A 20,333-nucleotide genomic window follows, 5' to 3' on the forward strand; every position below is an offset into this window, starting at 1 on the left:
GGGATGGGTTAAGAGGAGTATGTTATTAAACACAGCCAGTGGTGCTGTTCTTCCCTATGCTGTGCCAAATTGTTGTGATGCAATTAAAAAGAACTCAAGCCAGCCCTTCAAAACAATCACTATGAAAAAAGATTTTTCAAAAAAGTCAAAAAGTGAATTATACTGGTATAACCTAGAGAATTACTCTTTGAAATCGAGTTTTTTGGTGCTAAAATTTTTAAAATACTGAATGTGATCTTTTCTATATCTAGTTATACTATAAAAGGTATATAACATTAATAATATTTATATATGAATATAATTTATAACTCACAATAATGTGTAGTATACTCAAACTGCCCACCCCCCACCCTGCACATTCAGCTTTGCAGATGACTTAAAAACCCTGACAACTTGGAGTCTCCTGTACTGAGGGAGAATTTTCCCTGTATAGGTATCTTTTAATGTATCGCACTTGGGCTGGGAACAAGATACTTGATTGTGAGTTTGGAGAAATAAAAACATAAAGTCCCCATGCAATTCTGATGCAGTCCTCTCTTCCTTTGGGCTCAGAGAAGGCACTACTGACAGAAAGAGACCTCCTCCTGTTCATGCTTGTTGTGGCAGGTCTAGTACACAGCACCCACACCTCGTCACAGCAACACTGTCATTTATTCTTGCATTTCTTTGAGAAAAGGTCTCACTGTGTAGATCAGGCTGATCTTGAATTCACCATGTAGCCTGACTGGAAACTAGCCTTGCACTCCCAGGAATCTTCCTGTCTCAGCTTCCTGAGGGCTGTGATTACAGGTGTGTGCCACCACACCTGGTTCAGCAACATCATTTCAAATCAGTCAAAAAACTTTCACACAGACCTGTCTTTTTTCTTTGTAACACTGACTGTTCTCACTAAACAAGAGAGAAATAGAGTTAAAATAACTCAGCAAAGAGGGCAAAAGGTCTGTCTCAGGTCTAGGGCATCAAAGGTAGAGTTAGACTCCTGTCAGATGATTCCTGTGCCCGTACCAATTGCATATGCATACTAAACTCTGAAGTCTGATTCTGGACTTTACAGTCCTATCTGGACTTTGGGACCTTGAAGTAGGTTCATATACAGTCACCTCCATAATCCATCCATTACCAGGATAGTTTACAAGGGTCTAGATGAGTCTCCTTCTGTGGGCTTATGGGAGGGTACTCAAGGGGCTTTCAAACACTTCAAAAGTTTGGGATATAAACTGGTATCAAGGGTTTGGGCACAGTTCAATGGCAGAGGATTAACAGTACTTTTAGGTTCAAATCTGTCTCCTATATTAACTTCTCCTCCCTCAATTTCTAAAATATAGCCTGTTTAGGAATTTTAGACTAAAGCTTCCGGTTCAGAGCTTTCTATTTGATATGCTGAATTAGTCATGTTTTCCTGATGAGTTACATTCTTTAGCCTACTATTTCAAGCATGTGTAACTATATTATAGAAAAGAATGGAAGGCAAAAGGCAACTCAAGTTTTGTCTAAAAAAGAAATAACTGTTTAGCAAATAAGATTCCAAAGCTATTATATTCAGAACAAGAACACATTGTTTATAAAGCATACCAGATGAGATTTCTTACATGATTTTTTTGTTGTTGTTGCTGAAAATACTTCTCAAAACTGGGGCTAAAAAAAAAAAAAATTTGTGCTGGGGATTTAGCTCAGCGGCATAAGCGCCTGCCTTGCAAGCACGCAGTCGTGAGTATGATCCCCGGTACCTATAAAAACAAAAAACAACAACAACAACAGCAACAAAAAAACCTGAGGCTAAGCTACCCTCTTCACTCAGTTACTATGAAGACCTCCTTAGCTCAGCTTTTAGCACATTCAGCATCTCAGAGTTATGTCTGCATATTGATACAAACTACTCTATGGTTTGATGCAAAATATGAGGGTGCAGCTAAAAATAACATCTAGCATGATCAATTTGTTTCTCATGGTTGACAATAGGCTATTTTAACCCTTAGGTGCATGCATACTCACAAAAGTACTTAGGCACTTTGTAAGTAAAAAACAGTAACAGTCACTTTTTTTAAACTGGTAAAAAAAAACTATCATAGTTTCATGATTCATTGATTTTCAAAAATGTGTCATGCAATTAACATATATCTTCCATCTACAAATACTCTCATTCACAAACTGTCAAAAGAACAAGAATGTTACTGTTTGTATTCATTATTTTAGGAAAAGGAGCACTTGCTATTGCATGAGTTTTGCATAAATAATTTTTTCCTCTCCCACTTCCTCCCACAACATTCTATGCATTCTATCACATTCTATGCATTCTGTCAACTATAAAAATAAGTGAGCAAAGTAAACCAGAGAATTAGATGCCAGAAAAATCTAATCAGACCAGCTGATGTTAATTTCTCATCGTACATATGCTAAGAATATGCTGCAATCCACCTAGATTTCATCCAGGCAGTTCCCACTGGATTTTAAACTTAGAAACCTTTAAAAGCTTTAGTTATCACCAAATATCCAAACTTTTGTCATAGTAATAAGCCATCTTTAGCTTCTTTTTTGGGAATTACTTGAAGCTAATCATTTTTTATCAAGATAAAGGGTAGACTATGGGCGTTTAACTTTATCATTCCCCCACTCCTAGCAGTACAAATATATTGCTAGGAAGAGTATACAATTGCACTAAGCAGTCTCTTGGTGGTTATGCAGTACACAATGCAGATTTGAAATAGATTCATTTCTGTAATACATTTTTAGGAATGTTGGTTTTACACGAATTCTAGGCAACCCAATGTAACAGCACTGCCTTTCCTCATTCATGAAGAATGTGAAATTTAAGAAATACTTTAAGTTGTACTTGTAAACCTACATTAACATATAAAGCTAAGAAAAGCCATTTGCTGGGGCTTTGTACAAACTTGCCGTGATCCATGAACAATTATGTTTTTCACTGCTGCACCTAATTATATAAGGGCTATACCAGTGAGAGTTTAAGAAGTCTCCTGATAGTGACAGCAGGTATTGGAGAACTCTAATGACTCCTATGTAAAGACGGTCCATGGAGACTGTAAGAACAGAAGCAGCATTAGCTGTAACAGCAAGATAAGACAAATTTTTTTATAGTGAGAGAAAAGTTGGCCTACAGATGTCTTTTTCCTCTACCGGATTATAAGCATGTTTAAGGTAGGGATTAGATCTACTCACCTTTGTATACTTTGGTTCATCCGCAGGGACAAACTGTGCATGAGCTCCAGGGTGAATTTCCAACTAACTTCTCAACTCACAGCTTGTGAATGTGACTTTACTATTATATCTAGCAAAGATTAATTCTACTACTCACACCGATTCCTCAGAAAATCAAAAGCTACAATGCAAATGACTGAATTTCTGTTTAACAAATAAAGTTTGGTCTGATTAAATGCAAGAGGCTTACCAGAATTATTTTACTTGCATAAAATAAATGAACTAAAATATTTATCGACACTACCAGCACAGTGATTCTAAAGGGAGATGTTTGTTTTTGTATACTTATGTAGCATTTTACATTTAAAAGGACTATTCACATCCATTATTTAAAACTTTTTTATAATATGAACATTTGCCACCATCGCAGGCCCAGAAAAGTCACAGAAAAATGGTATCCTAAATGACAAAACGTTACTGTACAATAAGAAAAGAGTAGCTTTCCCTATTATCCAAAATGTTCTCTCTTACTCCTATCCAGCCTGCTGACAGTCAATCAAACAATGTAGAATACTTACCAGAGGCTCCGGTTTACAATACCAAAGGATATACTTAGCTTTAACATACAGCTGTCTTTAAGTTCACCAACTCAAAACATATACTATTGTCATCTTGAAAGTGAAAAAGTAACTACCAACAGCATTTTTTTGTTGTTGTTTTGAGGCATGTTTTTGCTATGTAGTGCAGGGTGGCCTTGAACTCACCAAGTAGTCCAGGCTGGCCTCAAACTCATGGTGATCCTCCTGTCTCAACCTCCTGAGTGCTGAGATTACAGGCATGGGCCAACAAACCTGGCCAAACAGCATGCTTTACTTAATAATTTGATTACGTGTGGCTTAATGTTTGCATTCTTCAAAATGCAAGTAAAATTTGAAGAACTTATATTCTTCAAAAATGCAGATACACAAAACCCTTTCAAGACATATGATTATTCTAAGACAACTTCAGTAGTACATCAACTGATGCAAGATGCTATATGTTAGCATGGGATCAAAATTTTTAAGGAAAGCAATTCATCTACCAAGATAGCTTGTAAAACATATGATCTTTTTAAAAAGTATATATGTCAAAAGTTAAAAGTGAATTTTAAATAATTAATTAAACACCAGAAGATAAATTTAAAATACAAATAGCACATCCCAAGTGTTGGTATGATATTGTAAAATAAGTGATTCGCCACTTGACCTAAGGAGATGGGTCTAGCCCAGTGAAGCTTTAGCAAATGCAATTTCTACTAATTTGTTGATTAGTTAATTCAATCTTCCTAGTTTTCTTCTGTCTTTCTGAATACCTGGGAGAAAGAACAGTTGCTCTTCAGAAGTAATCGAAGACAACAATGACTATAGTTACTTATGACAATAAATGTGCTCAATTCTATAGAGCCATGAGGGTCCTTTCGGAAACATTTCTCTCAAGATAGGATTAAGAAAGAGATACTTAACCTTCACTAGATGATGGCAGAAAGGAAAGGTGCTAGATGTTTTTGGAAAATGGTCTGATCTCTCATGGACAGGACTGTCCATCTGCAGGACACTGTCTGTGTGTTCAGCACTCCAGCCTGAAGCATGCCCATAAAAATAGCCACTGACAGCCTGTGTCTGTACGATGCTGTACCATTTCCCCTGCTCGACTGCTAGCTTTATCGCTGCCCTGATGATCACAGTAACAGCCTTATCGTGTGGTCTACGTGCTTTCCTCTAACTCTGGGGCACACAGTACTGAAATGGAGAGTCCTGCCTGTGTTTATTATACATTATGAAGTTATAAAGATTGTTTCAAATGCCCTATTTTGTAGCTATTCAGAAATGTAAGTAGCCACTTTGATATTCTGAAGTAGAATTACCAAGACTGCGAAAGTATAAGTGGACAGAAACAATTCTCATATATAAGCAATGAAGATTTGGCAATGCAAACTGCTTTCCCTTGTCACTGTGAATCCAGCCAGTCAGCAGCTTCTAGACAGAACGAACCGTTGCTGCATTTGTTCACTTTATAGCAATGACCCTACTGTTCTGTTTTTGGACATTAGCAAATATATGATTATCAGCAAAACACTAGAATGGGCCACAGAAAAGGAGAAAAAAATCCTGAAAACAACAAACTTTTGTTTCCATGAGCCTGGCTTTCAGGCACCCCAACCACCTAGACCTCAGAAAGGCAGGCTAATGAGGAACAACTCATCACCGCTCAGTTCTTGCAGCCCCTCACCTTCCACTGGCAGCCATCCTAGTTAAGCTAGGAGACTCAGGCAAGACCAGACACATCACCTGGCTTCTTACAAGAGTAAATACTAATGGATAGGAATGTAGAAATGGGGGACGAAGGAGGATGGCAGGAACTATAACAATAGTTTCTCCCAGATCAGGAGCCAAGTCATGCATGCTGCCCAGAAAGCAGCACAATGAGATCACAGTACCCCAGCACAGCACAAGATGTGATGTTGTTTTACTTTATACTGACAGTCAGTAGAAAGTTTCTTTGCTGTAGCAGTCATCCTTCCAAAATAATTTCTAAATTTGCCTTTTTGTAAACAATGGTAATAAAGGGTTGTAACTGCTAATGAGCTTATGTTTTGGAGTCTTCCCAGATATGTTAAAACCCTGACCTCCAATGTGACTATATTTGGAGATGGAAAGTTTAGGAGGTAATTAAGGTTAAATGAGGTCATAAAGGTGGGACCTTGAACCAATGGGATTAGTGTCCTTCAAGAAGAGACAGCAGAGAGTTTGGTCCTCCCTCAATCTTTACCCACCCCACTCCTTACAGAGCCTATGTAGGGACATGATGTACCATGTGAAAGTCTGTGTAAGGGTAACCAGAAGATCACCATTTACAACCCAGAAAAAGAGCCCTTACCAGGACTGTGAACATGGGCTTTCCAGTCCCCAGAACTATGAGACAACAAATACGGTTAAAATTGCCAGGTCTATGGTGTTTCGTGAGAGCAGCCCAAGGCACTGTTAATTTTGTAGTGCACAAAGCAGACATCACTCTAAGGTGATGAAAGATGTGAACATCTGAATAAAGAGAATAAGGTGAGTTTTTGTATTATTTTTTGCAATATTTTAGGCATGAAGTTATTTCAAAATGAAAAATAAAAACAAAGCATCAAGTGGTATTTTTAGTACAGTACATAAACCATGTGCACTGTGCTTATTAAAGCTGACAACCTGATTTTACCTCAGTGATAGTTTTCATGCCATTTAATGCTTCTTATATGCAATTAACTGGAATATTTCTTTCATGTGCCACTGGGGTAAGCAATATTATGTCTTATTTCACAGGCTGGAAGCACATAACTCAGGTGTAAAAAAAACCCACATTCCTGGAATTTAGCTCAGATGCACGCTCAGTGTTGAATGGATGAATAAATATATCCTCAAGGCTTACTTTGAAATAAAAATTGGGGAGAAAAGAGGGTAAAAAATTTTTCTTAGTACTAGGGATTGACCCAGGAACTTATATACATGTTAGACAAGTGCTATACCCACTGAGGTGCACCTGTAGCCCCCAAAATGATTCTTGACTGTCACATGAAGTTTCAGATTTCTAATCGAGGGAAAAAAAACATTTTACTTTTGAAAGTAGTTCAGTTTTATACTTTGTATTCTTTTGCTTTCTACTTGTAAAGAATCTTTTCATCTTCAGCATTCAGAATTTCTAAAAACTGACCAGAAGAACATCATCACCGAGGACATTTATTTAGGGCTTACTATGTATCAAGTAACTGGAAACTGCTTTACAGTTTCACCAATACAATCATCTGAGCAACTGGCTCCTGCACAGGTACGACAGCTGGGGCTAGGAGGAGTTCAAGGCCATCGTGACTTCCGCATGGCACAGCCCCATTCAGATCTGGCCACCATAACTCCAGAACCTGGGCTCTCCACCATGGCCTCTCAACTGCCTCTTGTTTACACACACATAAATAAAAAGGAAATAAATTTTAAATAGAGAAAAAAACCCTGCTCAACTACTTAAAGTAGCCAGAGGAAAACTGCTTAGGGGGCAGTTGATGACAATACTTAAATGCAAACACAAAACCTCCAAGTAAAAACACCCACTGTCTGTAGATCTATACAATTTTAGATTGTATAGATCTGTTCTTTTTATTTTACCCACTCCTAGTAAAAATTCTTTCATGGAAAAAAATCCCAGTGTTGCCTCGGCTGCTAGTAAGAAGACCAAAAATAGCATTATGCTCATCTTTCAGTCAGGCTGTGGCTTGAGGTGCTACTCAGGTGGTGAATGAGGGGTGCAGTGCTTATGCTCCCGCAGGGAGAAGGTGTCAGGTGGCGGGTGGGGAGATGGACAGCAGTAGCACAATCAAATGAGGATGGCATCAGAAATCTGGAGAGGCTGAGTCCTTCTTTACTCAACTGTCATTCTTTCATGCCACACTCAAAAGCTGAACACTTAGGCTCAAAACACATTTCCCCTGCTGGAAACTGAAAGAGACCAATGCTAGCACTGCAGTGTGGTTTGTTTCCTCAAATCTTTGTCCCAGTGTGGGGTGGCAACTGGGCACAAGCAAGTGCAGGACCAGTCTAGTGAGAATACACATGTAGTAAAGAGAATGCACCTCACATACTATCTTAGGAGAATGAGGATTTGAGCCCACACACCTGGGGTTGCTGTGAGAGGAAATGAGTTTACCTCAGAGGCTGAGCCTAGCACAGTGAGCACATCTTACTGTCACAGTCATCAATGCACCTGGAGTACTGGCAGATACTTAACATGTAATTCTTTGCTCACTTTTACTGAAAACAAAATGCGATAGCCTGTTTCACTTAGAGTCACTGTGAGTGCATGACTACACTGAGGAAGGGCAGCCGATGGCCCAAAGGGAAGATTCACTGCCCTGAAAAAAGTGTCCCCCAAATTGACAGCACAACTGGAGAGCTACCCAGAAAGGATGGAGAAAAGAAGGCTGCATGGAAACCCAAGTCTTTTGGAACTGGCTTTGCCTATTTCATTTCATTGTCATTAGCAAATCTAAAACTACCCTGCACCAGATTTTTCCCTATAGGAAACTGTGATGTTCTTCTCTAGTATGTCACCTTCCTTCCTATAGTGCTTCTTGTTTACCTTAAAAGTTCATTTCCTCAGCAGTTGCAGATTTGGGGGGAACATTTAGATACTTGCTGACAATGCTGTTCAAATAACTTTAGATATCTGCATCCTTTTTTGTTTAGCTCTTTCCAGCAAAGAGCTAACTTGCTTGGCATTTGCTTGTTTATTATAATTAAATAGCATCTTTTAAAAGTCCAAATTTAGAAATCAATTAAGGGCTAATTATTCACATTATAAGAGAAGACTGCTTTAAAAAAGGTTTACTGAAGTTGCCTTTCCAAGGTCCAATCTGCTTTTTTCTGCAGCTAGGAAGCTTTGACTTTTAAATCTATAGAAAAAACATTTAGAAGGCAACACACACAAAAATTACATAAAGTGAAAATCATGTCTAACTTCATCAAATACTAACCTTCACTAAGCTGAAAAATATCTCCCTTAACTGTCAAGTTTCTTTTAAAAAACCACCACAAAGCTTTGTGGTTTGTGTTCCCCTCTAAACCTTCAAATTTATGTAAAATCCAGCCTGGTTTTAGAAAATATGCTTTTTAATTGGGACTTCAAAGATATAATCTGTGTATTCATATCCATATCTTTAGAGAGATGTAGTAAAGTGTATTAGTCACCTTTTCAGGACAAAACACCTGACACACAACTTAAAGGAGGAAAGGCTTACTTTTGTCAGTGATTTCAGTCCATGACCAGTTAGTTCCAAGGCAGAAAGATACTGTGTAGAAGGGACTGGTGGAGGAAAACTATTCAACTCATGGCAGTCAGGAATCAGAAAAAAAGGGGGGAGAGCAGAAAAGAGAAAGAGATCGGGGAGACATTTACCCTTCAAAGACATGGCCCTAGGGACCTGCTTCCTCCAGTTGGGCTCCACCTGCTAAAAGCCCATTGATGTGATATTACCAAAGGAGATAATCCATTGATGATGTCACTGCTCTCAGGATCCAGTCACTATTCTTAACCCAACCTCTGCACACTGCTGCAACTGGGGAGAAAGCCCTCAGTACAGGAGTCTTTGGGGTCGCTTCCTGTTTAAATCATCACATGAGGGGAAACTAAGAGGAGGGGGCTCACAACCAAGTGATAAAACCAGATGAATCTGAGAAGGGTTAGCAGTTTTATGGAGGAAGGGGTCCACTGGAAGAGTACAGGGGATTATCTTTAGGACAGGGAAACTTACTCTATCTATGCTACAGTTGTGGGTATGCATCACATCATATTCATCAAAACCTATGCAGGGTACAACACAGAGCACTTGTGTAGACTATAGATTTTGGATGATAATGTGTTAGGATTTTGGTAAGATAATGTGCCTTTAAGACACATCCCTCTGTGGTATGGGATGGAATGTCAAAGAAGGCAAAGACTGCATGAGAGTATATAGGAACTCTGTACATTTCACTGAATGTGCTGTAAGTGAAAAATTAATTTTAACAAGTCTACTAATAAAAAGGTGCTAATAGTATGAAATGCTGTAACATTATTCAGAGGGAAGGACTTTGGAGGAGGATATTTTGGAGGGAGTCACTAAATGAGGGAAAAGACTTAGGTTTGAATAGAACACATTACTAGACAAGGGAAAAGACAGTGAAGAATTTCAAGGTGCTGAACTGATGAGGCTTCATGGAGTGCCAGGTGGAACAGGCTGGTTTCTGCTCTGTGGTTCTGAGGAAACATGAAAAGCTGTCAGCCAGGGGTTATATGATGTTACAGGGCAAGGACCTCTGAGGAGTGGGCTCAGTGTAGAATGGAGTTTGAAGGAGGTCAAACTGGAATAAGAAATCACAGTTCAGGCCTGGGCCTTGGAGCACAGGACAGGAAGGGAAGAGAAAGGGAGGGGAGGGGCTCGGAATGCTTCAAAGGTCTCACACCTTTGAGAAGACAGTGCCACTGTCTAGAAGAAAATGCAGGAGGAGAAATTGATGGAAGATGTAGTATTTTGGATTGTGCATGGATTTATGTTGAGATATCTAATATATAGTCCAAATGTGATTCTGAGGCTAAAAACATTTAGAAGTAATCTGCAAACCAATTTTAATTGAAAAAAAAATTTTTTTTTTACAATGCTGGGGACCAAACCCAGGTCTTTGTGAATGCTATGCAAGTATTATACCACTAAGCTACATCCTCAACCCGATTTTAATTAAAGGGATTCAGAATGGAAAAAGAAAATGGCGAGACTCTCCAGACAGAGGGTACCACAAAGGAGAATGCAAATGATTCTTACAGAGGGAATAAACAGGAGAGAACAAAGAACGTTCTCTGCAGACTGCTCAGTGAAATACCGCTGCCTCTTGCTGATACCACAACTCATTTAGCTTACATTCCCCTCTTCACTGCAGAGGCACAACTGTTAAGAGAAAGCCACACTGTTACTTCCCCAAATTTACAACCCAGGATAGGACATAGAGATCTATACTTTTGGTCTAAAACAGATTCTCAGAATAAAAGCTGGGGTGTATTAACAGTACCAAGCACTCATCTCCTGGTAGCCACACTATTGCATAGACTCCCCTCACAAGGACTCTGGTTTTGGCTGTGAGGTTTGCTTTGGCCAGTGAGCATGCATCAGCAGGTGAAACCATGCATAAATTTGACAAGTGCCTTGGTCTTGAACTTCATCCTCATCATTGATTTTATCTGTGATTTGCAAGAATTTAACAGCAAAAAGAGAGATGACTCAAAAATTAAGAAATTAAAACCAAAAGAGTGAATCACACTTAAAGTAACACAATCTGCTACCACTCAGTGGAGTAGGCTTTGGACTATTATTAATCTGCCCAATAACCATTACAGACTTTGAATAGTTCACGCCTAAAGGACTCTATTCGTAGACCTGTTAATACCAAGAAAATCAGCCTTTCTCATGCCCCAGTGCACAAGGTGTGGACTTTCTCAGCCCATGAGGCTCGATGACCAAATGGAGACATCCAGGTTGTCAGGCAACACAGAGGTCAAGTGCAGTGACTAAAAGGTTGCAGCAACCCTACACCAAAACAAAACCCACAATGCAGCCCATTATCACCAAGGTACCTGAGATGTAGAGTGCACGCTGCCATAAAAATCCCACAGAATGCGTTTATTCAACATTTCTTCTTGATACACACTTAAGCTGCAGGATGAGCAATACTTACACACTAAAAGGATCTCACAGGTGTACTTTAGAACAGATATTTTCTGATTCATAGAATGAATCTTAATGGATAATTTGAAAATAAGTGTGAAGATAGCTCTGTAATGGATCTGTAACTGAATGCCATCTCTGGAAAACTTGCCCTTTGGAGATCCTTTGCCTTGCAATTCCATCAGTGTATACCTATTTCCCCCCTTCTGAGCAGTCCCCTGGAAGCTAAGACTATTGTGGAATTTACAATACTGATTCCCAGTGGGGATCCATGGGGGCTGCATTTTGAATACTAATTTGAAGCAGATTTCATCTTTTTGGTTGATTGTACTTGGTTAGAATGAATGAATGTAATTAAAACAGAAAGCATTCAGTTTCAATTTTTTAAAAAATCCTGTATAAAATTAAGGACATTAAAAGTACATCATGAAATGAAGTCTACTTGTCTCAATCACATTGTTCCCTTTCTTTGAACAATCTTTTTTTTTGGTGGGGGGAATGTATGATGTTTTTATTTTCAATTTTATTGGCAAAAAAGAATAGAGAAACCATAGGGTATTTTAGCTGATCCAGCTAGGTTTATGTTCCATTTCAAATGTCCATCAAGTTGTCCAAAGATACACAATACTGAATCTGCATGTGCAGTTTCCTTTATAAAGGCACAGTGCTCACATTCCAGGCAGACTCTAGCCCCCATAAACAAAAGGAAAGGAAACCACTGTATGAAAATTGAATCAAATAAAGGGTTTTTAAGTGTGAATTTACACTGTTGATATTACCGTATACACAATGAAAACCAAAGGCTGGAAAAGCAGTTACAACTTCCTCTTTGAGTGGGCAGTTACAATCATTTTCTGCAGTGAACTTTGTATTTCAATTTATCATGAACTATTAGGAACTTACTATGAGATGTAGACAAAGTCAGAAGAGAAGATGCAGGGAGAGCATGATGGGGTTCTGGCTCCTTTCAGCTTCCACATACCCTGACCCATGGTTCTGCGGGATGATGGGCCAGTGGGACTGGGGGAGAGGAGGACGAGCACATGGGCCACCCCGGGTGGGCATCCCAGAGAGGAACTGGGCCGCATCCCTGCACAGAAAGCCCTTCTTGGGAGTGGGATGAGGGAATCTACTTCTGTTTCTCACTGTCATGGTTGGGCTCCCTTTCTTCTGGGGTCTCCCTACTCCAAATCAATAAACACCAGTTTGGAGAGGAAAAAAAAATCTCTTTTTATGTCTTCTTAAGTTTCTATGTAATTATGTTCATATTCTTTGGTTAATCTGACTTAAATTTATAGCATCTCTCAGTAAATCTTTGCCTACCTCCACTGATTTGTCTTCCTGGCCTTTTGTCTTCAATTATTCTTAAAGTATAGCTTAAGAATTGCTACTTAAGTATGAAACCAAAAGGAAGGGGTGGGAAGAATCCAACAGAATTCCTTCCTTCCTTCTTTCTTCTTCTTTTCTATTTGCTCTGATTCCATTTAAGTAGTTCTGATAATCAGTATTTTGAATGGAAATTATGTTACCACTCCTCCAGTAAACAAGGATCAATTTTTGCCAGGGAGGTAACAGAAACGCTTTTCTGTTGTTACTCTATGTTCAAATGAAAGGGTTTCTCTGAAATAATGTATTGACTTTTGTCTTATAAAAAGTATGGAAGACCCTGAAGTTCAGAAAAGGAGGTCTGACACTGATGGTGCCTGGAAGTATTTGTTATAATTTTTCTAAAAGACTAAAAATTATACTTATGTTACAATTCTTCTAGTAGTAATAAATAGCTTGTAGTCCTCAAATTTTTAAAAAATTATTTTTCTTAACACCAGTTTTAAGGTGTGCCTGTTTAACATGGCCACAGGAATTTAGCCTGAAAGACTGTTCTGGAGGCCACGGCCAGAGGCACCAGTGCAAACCTTCAAAGTCCCTTGATTGTACCGACAGGAAAAATAGGTACTCATGGACAACCTGTGGTCAGGAGATGAGAAAAAAAGAAATCTTAAATATAGTACATCTAACAAATAAAGATATCACAGACAAAATTTAAAGCATATGAATCAGACAATAAAAGGCAACTATAGATTAGAAGGAACCCAAGGAAGCCAAGAAACAGTACCAAAAAAATTTTCAGTGATTGCCGATCTTTACCATGTTATTGCATAATCAAACAAAACAGTGTGCAGAGAAACATCAGTTGAACTTGCCAAAAATACCTTTTACTTTAGACTTAAAACCAAAGGAAACTTGAAATAAACATTTTAATTAATTTTGTAGCATAAAAATGTATCTCTTTCAACTTCTCCCTTTAGTAGGGAGAAGGAACCACTCCTGTATGGTACAACCTATAACTTCTGCTACTCATGAGACTGAGGTAGGACAGAAAGCTTGAGGCTAACTGGGGCAACTTAGAGAGACCTTATCTTCAAACCAAAGATAAAAAGGGTTGGAGCTGGCTATAGCTTAGTGATACAGTATCCCTGGTTCAATCCACAGTACTACAAAGAAGGAGGATCAAGGTTTTTTTTTTTTAAGTACACAAATTCTTAAAGGTATTCATATTTTTCAGGTTTAAATTGAGTTGGAAATGAGCTGATGGAAAAAGTGGGTCATTACATTCAAGAATGCAAACTAGTAACAACACAGCATGCACAATTCACAGAATATCAAACTCTAAACTTTCCTTAAAATTAGAGCACAATTTTTCATAACACAAAATGTCTCTAATTTTCTTAATTAAAACCAAACCAATAAGGAGAGACATTGGTCAAACAAAGTTGCAATAAGGAGGAATTAGACAGTAAGATGGGTACGGTGAATACCAATGTGTATTTCAAAACAGATAAATGGGAGGATTTTAAATGTTCTCACCATACAAGCAAATATTTGAAGTGTGGATATATTATTCTCTTCTTTGATCATTTCAAAGCATACATATATTGAAACATGACATCATATCACCCAAAACAGTTGTCATTAGCCAATTAAAAATAAAAATCCTCACATAATTTGTTATAGCTAATTAAAAATAACTAGCTTAAAACTGAATACTTTTAGTGATTTTTCCCTTCAATATGCATAAAAGGATTTTTATGCACACCGACAAAACTAGAAAGCTTTTTACTTTATAAAAGCACAAACAATTAAAGTCATTGTAATGTCTTCATCTGCACAAATTCACAATCCTTGTTTCAGAACATGCAGAACATGAGAAGGAAATTATTATGCTGAGTTTCATCCAATATCCAGCTGTATTTCAATTTTCAAACTTAATTAAAACTGGCAGTATTACTAAGAAGAATCAAGTTTCAATCAAATGGGAGTGTTGTCTTTTTATTTTTTTAAGAAAAAGCAAAAGAAAAATCAGATGTCTCAAGCAAAGGAGTAATAGCTCTTTGATTAGAATCCAAAGCCATGAGTTAAACAGGTGTTTTGAATTATTACATTTATTGAAACACAATCCTTTACATGAAGCTCACTGGATTTTTAAATTAATTTTACAATATTGAAAGAAAATATGTATTTGACCTAATAAAAACTCCAAATCATGGAAGTGTGATGACAGCATTGCATCCTGGGAAATTCCCTCCTCTAGCATCTCCCTTGGTAGCACCAGGCAGTTTTAGCACCCCAGAATCCTTGATGACAATCAAATGCTCTTTCTATAGGAAGAAAAGCACCTTGGACTGGGCAGCCTGGGACTAACTACAAATTGAGATTCTGCCTGCAGAAGGGTCAGCTTGTTTACCGAAGCCGGGTCCTGTTCATGGGAATCAGGCATGAAAGAGGCTAAGGAGCAGCAGAATCAGCTGGCATGGCAGCAGCTGGGGCAGGAGAACAGGCTGGCCAAGACCCGCTGCCCCACAAAGGACCCAGAGAGTGGATTATGCTGATGTTGTGTAATAGGGCAGCGCGCCCAGTGACCCGTGCAGGGCCTCGGGGATTGCCTGCCCTCTTCATGGAGTTCTGATGAAAGAGACAATGACGGCCACATCCTAATATTCAGACTTCTCACTAGATCCAATTTATTTACCTTCTTCTCAGCCTGGGAAAATGGATTCTGGACTCTGATTGACACTAAGTTGCTTAAACACAGCTCAGTTTTGTATTCCCTAATGCAAAGTGGAAATGAAGTGCAGCTGTGATGGCGCAGACGCAGTTGCAGTGAGATGAAAGGGAAGGCAGTTTAATATTCTTTGTAGACACACAGCAAGGATGGTCAAGCCTGGTAAGATCTAGGCGAAAATTATTGCACCAAAAAGTAACCAACTGTTATAAGAAGAGCAACAATGATTTGGAAAAAATATGCAATTTTATTCATGTTTCACTTTGAAAAAAAATTGTTTAACATCTCTAAGTACCTTATGTGGTTAAGCCCTATCAACTAAACAAGACAATCTATGCTTGTTCAGCAGCAGTGTTTTTAAGTTTGTCACCATAACTGTAATTTCCATAATATTTTATGACATGTAGTGCTGTAGGACATACAGAAGCTTTACATCTGGAGAGCCCTCTTGAGATCACCTAACACAATGCTTTAACAATGAGCCCGAGGCCCAAGTTCACTCTTGGAAGAGGTGGGTGAAACTCCTGGGACTGCCCAGCACGCAGTCTCTGCTTTACCCATGGTCCGCCTGAAGTTGGTCTGGCCACCAAGGCTGCTCCCTCTGCCCCTACTAAGAGTCTGTCTCAGAAAATGGGTCTTCAAGTAGATCCCACTAAAGTGCTGACATTAAAAGAAGTGAATTTTTTTTTTTCTCTGTGAGAGATTTCATAGGCATTTGTTTAATATCTACTCTGCTTTCTTGTTTGAATGCCCAGGTCACCACCTGCATCCCACAGTCCCTGAACCCCAAATCTGCTTATTTCTCACAGGCCTAATTCTGTATGATCATGACCCTGCTCCTTGGCCACTGCAGAGTAATGCACTCCCTCACCGTAACTGTCCAGGCCAGGGCTGATTTCGGACACACGCAGCTACAGTGTGAGAACATTACATTCTCAAATTGCATTTCTGAGTGCCTGACAGATCTACTTTTCACTGAGTTAAGAAAATGGCACATTCACATGAAAACACCCAGGGCCTGAAACAGACTGAGATTCTGTGGTCCAGCTCAAAGAAGGAAACTGCTTTTATTCATTAAAACTCCCAATATCCGTCAAATCTTCCTAGTTATTTCATGTATTTTACCATCATTAATGCCAGGCAGTTTTCTTTTATGTAACTTCACTGCCTCCTGTTTCACATCTGAACTCTATTTCCTCTTGTCTGTCTGCTGTGGAGATGAGGGGAAGTTCCTGACTGTAGGCCTGAGATTACCTGTCTCCTTCATGAAGCCAAATTTCCAAAGGCTCCTGCACTGAGAGGAGGGATGGAAAGGCCTGCTTCTCCCAGAGGATGACAGATACCTGATCAGGATGAAGCCGGAACTAGGGGTCTCAAAAGCTTCCTCTTCCTTCCAACCAACTAAAAATGCCTCCCTAGCTTGGGGCTGCAAGACCATGACCTTTGGGCAAATCTGTCTCTTGCTTGTTTAATCAGGGTTCTATTGGGATAGTGCCATGACCATTTGTTTCTGTGTCATCTATGGTTGTGTTCATGCTGAAAGGGCAGATCTAAGTTTGACAGAGATGGTATGACCTGCAAAGCCTAAAGTATTTACCATCTTTTGACAGGAAAAAGTTTATTCATGAATCTGTCTTAAGAAGGATGATTAATCCTATCAGATCCTCTGTCCCTGTGTAATCCACTTGTTACAAGGATTCTAGGCCCCAGCCCTGTTTAGTTGCCTTCAAATGTCTCTTAGCCTGCCCCAGACTCCCAAGTCTTTCCCTGGACTTTAAGAAGTCATGATCTGTCATTGGCAAAAACCAGATCTCTCTGCCAAGCCTTTCTTTGATCTTTTCACACTAATTAAATCCTGATTGTCCTTGTGGATGATGCTTCACTTGCAGCCCTGTCAATATTTTCCTCTTGTGGCAGGTGGTGGGGTAGGACCGCATCCCTTCTCATTCACTCCAGATCTCTCTTCCTGCTCTGTGAAGTCATCATCTCCACCGAAGCATAACACCATCACATTATGCCACACTGACTCTGCCTCCCACAGGGCTCATGGCCACCCTGTCTTGCCCCAGGGTCCTTCACCATCCTACAGAACCCTGCTTGTCCACAATTGGTGTAATCAGAACCTCCCAATTAGATCTCTAACAAGCATCTCAAAGAGCAAACCATTTGCAAAAATCTGGAGCTCTGCTTTTTCCTCCAACCAATTCCTACCTTTACTTATGCATCTGAGTGAGTGGCACCTCCATGCCCATGGTGCCTCAGCCCCAAACCCTGCCATTAATTCTAGTTCCACTCTCTCACCCTGCATCCAAGGTTGCATCCAATCTTGGGGCTCTTTGCACAGAACATGCCCCAAAGCAACCACTCACCATCCTTGCCTTTTTGCTGCAAGCCACCAACCAGAGATCGGCATGGCCTCTTGGAGTCTGAACTCTCCATCTATCAGCTCTCCACCCTCAACCCAAGTCATTTTTCATGGACATAAATCTGATTACTTTGCTCCTTTATCTCAAAGCCTCTGAAAGTCCTTACCTTGGCTCAGCCCCTGCTCTGCTCCTGCTTAGCTGGACCTCATTCTGTCTTCTCTGCTTCAAAAGTCTCCCACACATGGTACTTCTTCACAGGTTCACATCTGCTAGTCCCTGTCAGGAACAACCCCACCCCTAACCTCTCGCCTCACTGCAAGGGAGCCCCTCACCCCACCATCTAGTTAATGTCATTTCACTCTAATGCCAGTGGTGGTGAACCTATGGCACACATGCTGAAGCTGGCGGTTTGTTATCACTGAAAACTCTAAAAGGTTTGCATCACTGCCTAACCTCCTCCTCCAGCTGTACTTTCCTTCACAGCCCTTGCTATACTCTATCTAATATACTTCTTTTGCTTTCTCCCATCTTAGAATGCAAGACATGACCACGGGACCTAGTCTGTTTGTCTGTCTTCACCCACTTAATTATCATCTGGGACCTAGACTACTACAGGATATGCAGTAGCAAGGCCATAAGTATTGGATAAATGAATTCAGTAAACCAATCCACCAAGTTACTGTTATATATACATTCAATAGCTTTCCTTAGCTGCAGAAGGGGGAAAAAAACTAGGTCTGCTATTTTCTACATACTCTTAAAAACTCTGAATCTGTAAGCTGGTAAACTTTCTACCATCTTGTTTTCTAGGATTTGGTGCCTACTTGTTCTTCTGCTTAAGACTTACTAAAAGGGAAAAAAAATATCAAGCACTAGAAGGAATCAAAGTTACTGTAACTGGTCAGAATTTACATTTAAATTATCAAGATTCTCAAACAGAGACAGTCATAAAATTTCTGTATATTACAGTTTCCACAGTAGGCTTGAAGAATCTCATTTTGAAAACACAATAGCTTTTCTTTAAATAGGCAAGGATTTAAAAAAATTAGTAATCCCAATTACATTACAAATGTATTTTATGAATCATTAAAAATAAGTTAGTTTTGCAGGAATACAATAAATGGAAAATACTATAAACAGCCAACAAGTGGAAAATGTTGAAACAATAAGCCCATATGGTAAAACACTTAATCATGTAATTAACCCAGGTAAGCCAATAAAATTGGTACAATTTGAAGACAGAGAAAGCTGGATCCGAAAGACAGCTTTTCTGTAGACCCAGGAAAAAGGCAGACTTCCACCTTGGCACTGTGGACTGAAGGCTCACCGCTGGGTACGTGATATGCCTTGAGGTGAACACACCGCTGGTCGCCAGTGTGGCTGGAGGATGTGCCAGAGAAGGAAGGAAGGAGAGATGAAGATTTCCATGGACTGTTGCTTATCTTTAAAAAAAAAAAAAAATTCACGTAATCTTTCAATGAAAAACCTCTCATCACGACATTCCAGTGCCTCATTTTGTATTGTTTCTAGTTATCTCACACTGGTCTAGTATGTGGCAGCCACAGTGGTTTTCAGGACACATATTTTTTTCTAATAGCTTTGTGCTCTACAACACAAGAAGCCAACTGGCTCAAGTGACCAAACGTCAAGACCACCCTTACTTCTGCTGAGTGCGGCTGTGTGAATGTTGTGTTGGTCATCAGAGTGGAAGAGCACCAGCATCCACACCATGTTTCTAACTGGCCAGGGGCAATGCATCCGCCCCTTTGGCCCAGCAGGGTTGGGGACCTGAGGTGGTCCTCCCAGGATGCCAGGGGGAACAGGCTCTGTGTACCCCACCTGCAGCACAGGACAAGTAGGACTGACCCAAAGACTGAACCACACTTATTGAAGCAGAGACCAAAGCGTGTCGTAAGGCTGTTTTTCGGATAGGTTTCTAATGTACTCTCTCCTTTAATCACTGCCTTGGAATCAACACAGGTGAGGAAGGACTGGGACGCATTACAGGACAGTCTCAGCAGGGAAAGATCCAGGCTGCATCTATAGGGCTCTCCGCTTGGCTGACCTGAGGGTGTTCTCTCACTAAAATAAACAGAAGGCAGTGTTTACATGCATTATAATGTTCTCCTGAACAAGGACTGGAAACTGCTTTCTAAATGAAGTTTTACTGCCTCTCTGTTAGAAATAAGATAGGAATTACAAGGCCTTGTAATTGCTGTTACTACTCTACCAAGCAGACAGTAGCAGGGCACAAGACAAGAGAATCAAATTCTAAGTCCTTCCAGAGAATCCAGTGTCTGTTTAGTAGCCTGTGTGTCTTACTGCTTTGTCTTGAAGTAAACATGTCATTACCGCATGGAAAGCTTCTGGGACAGAAGTGGAGCCAGGAACACAGATAAGAAAATGAAAGAAGCACAAGGAGAAAGGAGTTAAGAGATAAACCTGCTCTCCTGAGATTCGATGGCTGTGCCCCGGCACCATGTCTCAC

At 39.8% G+C, this 20,333-nt stretch overlaps 1 protein-coding gene and 1 long non-coding RNA gene across 3 annotated transcripts in view; both read right to left on the reverse strand.

Annotated features, from left to right (window-relative positions):
* The window catches only part of Pip4k2a (phosphatidylinositol-5-phosphate 4-kinase type 2 alpha), a 154,804-nt gene that overhangs the window by 79,644 nt on the left and 54,827 nt on the right, over nt 1–20,333 (reverse strand). The gene's annotated exons all lie outside the window — the stretch shown is intronic.
* Nucleotides 14,715–20,333, reverse strand: part of LOC134473499 (uncharacterized) — a 59,250-nt gene continuing 53,631 nt past the window's right edge. Inside the window, exon 2 of the long non-coding RNA XR_010043747.1 lies at nt 14,715–19,287. This is a non-coding gene — a long non-coding RNA (uncharacterized LOC134473499). The remainder of the gene's footprint in view (nt 19,288–20,333) is intronic.

This window comes from Cavia porcellus, unplaced genomic scaffold (genome assembly GCF_034190915.1).
Source record: "Cavia porcellus strain 051 isolate PalLab524CR breed Dunkin Hartley unplaced genomic scaffold, mCavPor4.1 scaffold_27, whole genome shotgun sequence".
Lineage (NCBI taxonomy): Eukaryota > Metazoa > Chordata > Mammalia > Rodentia > Caviidae > Cavia > Cavia porcellus.